General features: G+C 48.4%; 1 non-coding gene across 1 annotated transcript; it reads right to left on the bottom strand.

Annotated features, from left to right (window-relative positions):
• Positions 1-3,918: 3,918 nt before the first annotated feature.
• LOC142190976 (small nucleolar RNA SNORA17) lies at positions 3,919-4,044 on the bottom strand. Its single transcript, XR_012714601.1, has one exon. It is a non-coding gene; the product is annotated as a small nucleolar RNA SNORA17 (small nucleolar RNA).
• Between the last annotated feature and the right edge of the window lie 3,524 nt (positions 4,045-7,568).

The following is a 7,568-nucleotide window of genomic DNA, read 5'->3' as shown; positions in this document are numbered from 1 at the left end:
CAGCTACTGGTTCACAGGTAAATTGGCAGTGTAGCCAAGTATACAAATGGCAGAATCCAGATTTACAGCAAAGCTATAAACAGAACCGACACATCCCTTAGTCACATCCCTCCAGAAACTTCTCAACCCTGAGTAGCTCCACATGACATGCAAGAAATTGACCTCCCTTTCTGCTTTATATCTGTAACAGACAGTAGGCTGTGGACGATTTATGCCACCAAACTGGTTTAAGGGTCCATTCACACTGAGTTTTTTGGCCATGATTTTGGCGCTGAATCCGTGTCAGAATCCACATGGAGAAAACGCCTCCCCATAGAGTTCTATGGGTCCATTCACACGGAGGAAAATGGCACTTTATTTGGTGCTGAATTTTCAGCACTCAAAAAAAAAAGCCTCCCATTGATTTCAATGGGTTCTTCTAGATTTTTTTTCCAGTCAATGGGAGGCTTTTTTTTTATCAGTGTGGAAAATTTAGCGCCAAGTAAAGCGCTGTTTTCCTCCGTGTGAGGTTTCATTCACACAGAGGAAAATGGTGAGGAATTTGGTGTAGAATTTCGGCACTAAAAAAATGCCTCCCATTGACTTCAGTGGGTTCCTTTTTCTGCAAGCAAAAACATTTCCAAAACCCATTTTTTAAGGGACTAATTCAGTTATGAAGGGGTTTTGAAAGACCCTTGTATTAGAAACCCACATAAATCACCCCAGTTTCAAAACTGCACCTCTTAAATAAGCCAAGAAAACATATACCAAGTATTTCAACCCTATAAGTGCTTAACAGGAATTAAGACAAAATTTTCTTTTTACTAATTTTCTTTTACTAATATTTTCATTTAGCGCTAGAATTTGCACATTCACAAGGGGTTAAAGAAGAAAATGCATCCCACGATTTGTTATTCAAGTTCTCCCGACTACCATAGTACCCCACTTGTGGGTGTAAACTAATATATGGACACACAGCGAGACACAGAAGGGAAGGAGCGCCAAGAAGTTTTTAGAGGGCAGAACTTTCTGTGTTTCAGGAACCATGTCGCATTTTCAAAGCCCTTGAGGTGTCAAAACAGTGGAAACCTCTAGAAAGTGACCCCATTTTGAAAACCACATCCCTCAAAGAATTTAGTAACCCAGAAGTGAGTAGGTAAGATGTGAGTACACTAAATCCCATTTTATTTTCCCACTAGCTCCTATGAGATGGAAAGGGAAGAGGGGCATTCTGGGGGATTAGCGCTGGTGTATTATCTCTCATAAGCTCTAAATATCGGGTGTCCCCTGAAAACGCTCACACAGCTTATACATTTCCTTCTAGTCGCAGCCACTTATGTCCTAATGACTTGGCAATTTTGGGGGGTTTTGTCTTCACATTGTACAAGCTATATATATTTTTTTATTTTCTGGCAATGTGGCCATATGAGGGCTTGTTGTTTGCAGTATGACATGTACTTTTCAATGCCACCGTTTTGGGGTGCCTGTAACTTATTGACTAAATTTTATTATTATTAGCATTTTTTTCCCCATGCAGAGTACAGCATAAGTAACACGTTACCTTTATTTTGCGGGTTGGTAAGATTATGGCGATACTTCATTTATTCATAATATTATTTTTTAATGCGTTGTTATTTGTGCAGAATAAAATTAAATTCAGGGAAAAAATCAATTATTTTTGCATTTCCATCTTCTGAAAGGCATAACATTTTTATTTTACTGTTGACCGAGCTGGTTGAGGGCTTATTTTTTGCGGGAGCCCTGTCGGCTCTAGTGTGTAGGCTACACACTAGAGCCAACGGGGAGCGGGGGGAGACTATGCTCTTCAAAAACTTAACTCCTAATTTCAGTTAGCATTGTAGGTTTACCTCAGGATAGCGATTTGTAGCATCCCAGAAACATGTCAGGAAGTTTGATAGGTAGACAAAACAGACTAAATACATTCTATGTACAACACAGTCAAATATGTTGCTGCAGGTTAAAGTACTATAACTAATAATAGTTTGCTTTATTTTCTCCTGTTAAATAATTTCACAATCTTAAGAAAGTATAACATTTTTATCTTATGTCTACAATGCAGTTCAGTGTTATGTGTAACTAATAGTTCTCTCCCTTTAACCTTTGGATGTGAGAGTGATTAATGAAATGAGCCTTATACTTATTCTTCTATTTGTAGCAATTGGTTGTTCCTGAGTTTGCATTTACTATTATTCTCTTATCTGTCTTCTATCTATTGTTTATACATTGAGACACACCCTTCTAGGAACCAAAGTGACGGTGTTTTACATGACATATTGAATTGTATATCATGTAAAATGCTATCGTGACATTTAATCAGATCAGTTATTATTCTTCTGAAACTATTTAGACAGAGTCTTATGCAAAGGGATTAAAAAGGTTAGTGTAACATACAGTTAAATGATTATTCTCATTTCATAAGGTTATGGTATATCACTAGGATCTGGGACCACCATTACTCGTGAGAATTAAGGGTCCTCATTGCTCCTATATTGTTGTCCACTTTTTAGTTTTACCTATACAGCAGCACTCCCATACACTAGCTATTCATGGGGCTTGACAGGGGCCATGCTGTGGTTTCTTGCTCAAGGAGTGACCAGAAGTGCCACTACACAAGTGATAGGGAATAACCTTCAAATCTTGGAGGATCAACTACTCAGACCCCCACTAATGAGGAAAATCATGCTGGAGGTGAGTGGTGGTTGGACAGTGTGTGAGTGCTCTATTCATTTCAATGGAAACACCAGAAATAGCTGAAGTACAGAGCTCAGCTGTCTTAGGCACTCCCATCGAAGTGCACTCTGTCCAACCACTTCTGCGTTCAGAACTGGGGACAAAAGTCCCCCATTATCCTCATTAGTAGGCAGGGCCGCCATCAGGAATTTTGGGGCCCCATACAGCCTAAGTGTCTGGCCCCCCCCCCCTCTTACTTTGCGCGCCGCGGGAAATTTAGCCCCACCCACTGTTATGTTGACTCCGCCCACTCATTAATTTTCCATTTGCCCGCACACTGTATAATCCTCCTACAGTCACCCGTAAATTATATGTCCCCCTCCGTCTCTCCCCTAGCTTCATATACACCCTTCATCTGCCCCCAGATTCATGTCCCCTCCATCTCTGCCCCCAGATCCATGTCCCCACATTTCTGCCCACAGATTCATGTCCCTCCATCTCTGCCCCCAGATTCATGTCCCCCCATCTCCATACCTCCCAACTTTTGAAGAACTAAAAGAGGGACAAAATGTGTGGCGCGCTTAGCACGCCGCAGCAAATTTAGCCCCGCCTACTCTCGTGTTGACTCCGCCCACTCGTTAATTTTTCATGTGCCCGCACACAGTATAATCCTCCTACAGTCACCCGTAAATTATATGTCCCCCCTCTATCTCTCCCCCAGTTTCATATACACCCTTCATCTGCCCCCAGTTTCATGTCCCCCTTCCATCTCTGCCCCTAGATTCATGTCCCCACATCTCTGCCCCCAGTTTCATGTCCCCTCCATCTCTGCACCCAGATTAATGTCCCCCCAGATTCATGTCCCCCCTCCATCTCTGCCCCCAGATTCATGTCCCCCATCTCTGCCCCCAGATTCATGTCCCTCCATCTCTGCCCCCAGATTCATGTCCCCACAGTGTCATGCCGTCCCCTCCTTCATCTGCCCCAGTGTCATTCCGTCCTCTCTTTCATCTGCCCCCAGATTCACGTTCCACCTCCACATTAAACTTACCTTCTCCTCCGCTCCCTCGACGCTCTCTGCGCGTCTCTCTCGCTGACACATGCGGCTGAAGGAAGGAGCTGACACGGGTCAGCTCCACGCTTCGCCGCTGGGTGTCTCTCTCGCTGACACATATGCGGCTGAAGCGAGGAGCTGACCTGTGTCAGCTCCTCGCTTCGCCGCTGCCGCCTCTCTCACTGACGCTGACATGTATGCGGCTGAAGCGAGGAGCTGACCTGTGTCAGCTCCTCACTTCGCCGCTGCCGCCTCTCTCACTGACACATATGCGGCTGAGCCGGGTTCCGGCTCAGCCGCATATGTGTCACCGAGAGAGGCGGCAGCGGCGAAGTGAGGAGCTGACACAGGTCAGCTCCTCGCTTCAGCCGCATATGTGTCAGCGAGACAGGCGGCAGCGGCGAAGCGAGGAGCTGACCTGTGTCAGCTCCTCGCTTCAGCCGCGTATGTGCTCAACTCAGATCTGCGTCCTCTGGACGCAGATCTGAGTTGAAACAGGACATACAATGTCTTGTACTTTTCAGACCCCAGAGTATAATAATCGGAGACCCTGGGGAAAAAAACATAAAAAACTACTGTTACTTACCTGTCCCCTGGCTCCTACGTGGTCTTCTCCGCTGCCTTCTGCGCTGCTGTCCTTGTTTAATGACGTCGGACGTCACATGACGCAGGCTGGGTTCATGTGACGTCAGAGACGTCAGGAAGGAGGCCTGGCAGGATCGTGGAGAGGTAAGTAACATGTTTTTTATGTTTCTTACCTCTCCCGGTCCACCAATCATTATACTCGGGGGTCCGAAAAGACCCCCGAATATAATGATAGCAGTGGTATAATGTCCCGGGCCCTGTGGCAGCTGCCTCCGCTGCTATGGCGGTAGTTACGCCACTGTGCTGAGGGCTAGATAGGTATTAGCTTCTAGTAGGTGGGAAAAATGGAAGAAAAGCAACAGCTCTTTTCAGAGCTATATACTGCAGGGAGAGGAGTCGAGCTTTCCACAGAGTGTCCCCCCAAAACAGGGATAAAGAGCAATTAGGTCCGGCTATATACGCACAACCCAGCTTTCCACTGTGTGTCCCCCCAAACACCTAACAGGGATACAGAGCAATTAGGTCCAGCTATATATGCTCAACCCAGCTTTCCACTGGATGTCCCCCCAAACACCTAACAGGGATACAGAGCAATTCAGCTATATACGCTCAACCCAGCTTTGCAGGCGGTGTCCCCTCAAAACCTAACAGGGATACAGAGCAATTCATTCCAGCTATATACGCTCAACCCAGCTTTGCAGGCGGTGTCCCCCCAAAACAGGGATACAGAGCAATTAGTTCCGGCTATATATGCTCAACCCAGCTTTACAGGCAGTGTCCCCCCCATATACCTAACAGGGATACAGAGTATTAAGTCCGGCTATATACGCTCAACCCAGCTTTTCAGGCAGTGTCCCCCAAAACACCTAACAGGGATTCAGAGCATTAAGTCCAGCTATATGCGCTCAACCCAGCTTTCCTTGGTGTATAGATCATAAAAAAGCACTTTACTGTACATCTAAAAATGCGTAAAGCTAGCGCAAAGGGACGGGGACGAGGACAGGGACGAGGACGGAGGCGTAGAAATGTAGATAGGGAGCAAGGTTGCAATCAACCAACAGCGTCTACCATGCCTACTGCTCTGCAGCAGCAAGCATTGCGCTTCCCCACAGTCCCCGGCTTGATGGCCACATTAAGTAGGCTGCAGGGTACATCCCTAACCAGGCCCAAGCACCAGGAAGAGGTGTTACAATGGCTGGCAGACAATGCTTCCAGCACATTCTCCACCAGCCAGTCAGCCTCTACCTCAACTCCTCCTCCTACCCAACAGGCCCAATCTTCCCAGCAACCTAATCCCACCTTTCCAACCTCCCAGGAGCTGTTTTCGGGTCTATTCACTGTCCCTCTCTCTGTCCCACCACGTCCCGATTCACCGGAGGTACCAGATGAGTTTCTGTGTCCTGATGCCCAAACACTGGAGCATCCGCCATCTCCTGTTGTTGTTGTTGACCAGCAATCGGCCCTCAGTGATGACGATGACGAGACCCAGTTGCCATCAGGGCAGCCTGTTGCCATGGTCGGTGTGCAGGAGGAGGAGGAGCAAAGAGAGGAATTGGAAGAGGAGGTGGTGGACGATGAGGACACTGACCCGACCTGGACAGGGGGGATGTCAAGCGGGGAAAGCAGTGTAGATGTGCAGGGAAGTGCAGCACCAAAGAGGGTGGCTAGAGGCAGAGGCATGTACAGAGGCAGAGGACAGCTGCTTCATGAAAGCCAGGCCACAGCCAGCAGGGTCCAAAATGTTCCCTATTCTAGCCAGCCTAGAAAAACTCCCACATCGAGGCCACGGTCTTCGGTGGTATGGAAATTTTTTAATGTATGTGCGGAGGACAAATATAGTGCGGTTTGCACAATTTGCAACTTGAAACTGAGTAGGGGCTCTGAAAAGAGCAACCTTACAACAACTGCCATGCGCCGTCATTTGGAATGAAAGCACTGGGCTCAGTGGGAGAGAGCAAATGCAGGACAATCGTCGTCCGGCGTTGCCGCCACTGCCTCTACCACTGTTGCCAGTCCAGACCAGTTGCAGTCCAGACCAGCAGCCAGGACACCTCTACATCTGCCTCCGCCACTTTGGAGACTTCTCCCTCATCCTCCCCTTTTCCTGCCTCAGCTCCTTCTCCTGCCTCAGCTCCTTCTCCTGCACCATCATGCGCCTCTTCTCAGCAACCCATCATCTCCCAGACGTTTGAGCGCAGGCAAAAATACAGCGCTACCCACCCCCATGCACAAGGCATAAACGCGCACATGTCCAAACTCCTAGCCCAGGAAATGTTGCCATTATGGCTTGTGGAAACTCAGGCCTTCTGTGACAAGATGACAAGTGCAGCACCTCGCTATGCCATCCCTAGCCATCACTACTTCTCCCGCTGTGCCGTCCCCGCCTTGCACCAGCATGTTTCACGCAACATCGAGCAGGTCCTAAGTTCCTCCCTTTGCACAAAGGTCCACTTGACCACCGACACGTGGATAAGTGCATGTGGACAGGGACGCTACATTTCACTGACGGCACACTGGGTGAATGTAGTTGAGGCTGGGACCCGGTCACAAACTGGGGCGGTGTACCTCATTTCTCCTCCCAACATTCCTGGCAGGGGCTCTGAACCACCACTCTCCTCCTCCTCTGCCGCCGCCTCCGCCATCACATCGACCCCAGCTACCTGCTGGAAATGCTGCAGCACTGGCGTGGGGAGACGTCAGCAGGCCGTGCTGAAGCTCATCAACTTGGGGGACAGACAGCACACTGCCTCCGAGGTGTGGGATTCCCTCCTTGATGAGACGTGAACATAGTTTTCGCCGCTGCACCTGGGCCCAGGCATGGTTGTGTGTGATAACGGTCGGAACCTGGTAGCGGCTCTGGAGCTTGCCAACCTCCAACACGTTCCATGCCTGGCCCACGTTTTCAAGCCGCTGCTAGCCTCTGAAGCCTCCAGCAACGCCTCCATCTGCCAGAGTCTCAATTCACCCTGATTACTCCAAACTCTGCTGGTTAGAGTCTCAATCCACCCGGATTCCACCAAACTCTACTGGTTAGAATCTCAATCCACCCTGATTCCCCCAAACTCTGCTGGTTAGAGTCTCAATCCACCCAGATTCCACCAAACTCTGCTGGTTAGATTCTCAATCCACCCTGATTCCCCCAAACTCTGCTGGTTAGAGTCTCAATCCATCCGGATTCCCCCAAACTCTGCTGGTTAGAGGCTCACTCCAAGGGCCAAAAACACTGCTGTTTAATGGCTCAGCTCACTCCAAGGGCTAA

Source organism: Leptodactylus fuscus, chromosome 1, assembly GCF_031893055.1.
Source record: "Leptodactylus fuscus isolate aLepFus1 chromosome 1, aLepFus1.hap2, whole genome shotgun sequence".
NCBI classification, from domain to species: Eukaryota; Metazoa; Chordata; class Amphibia; order Anura; family Leptodactylidae; genus Leptodactylus; species Leptodactylus fuscus.
Note: the sequence above shows the minus strand (reverse complement) of the source record. Positions and strands in the feature narration are given on the sequence as shown.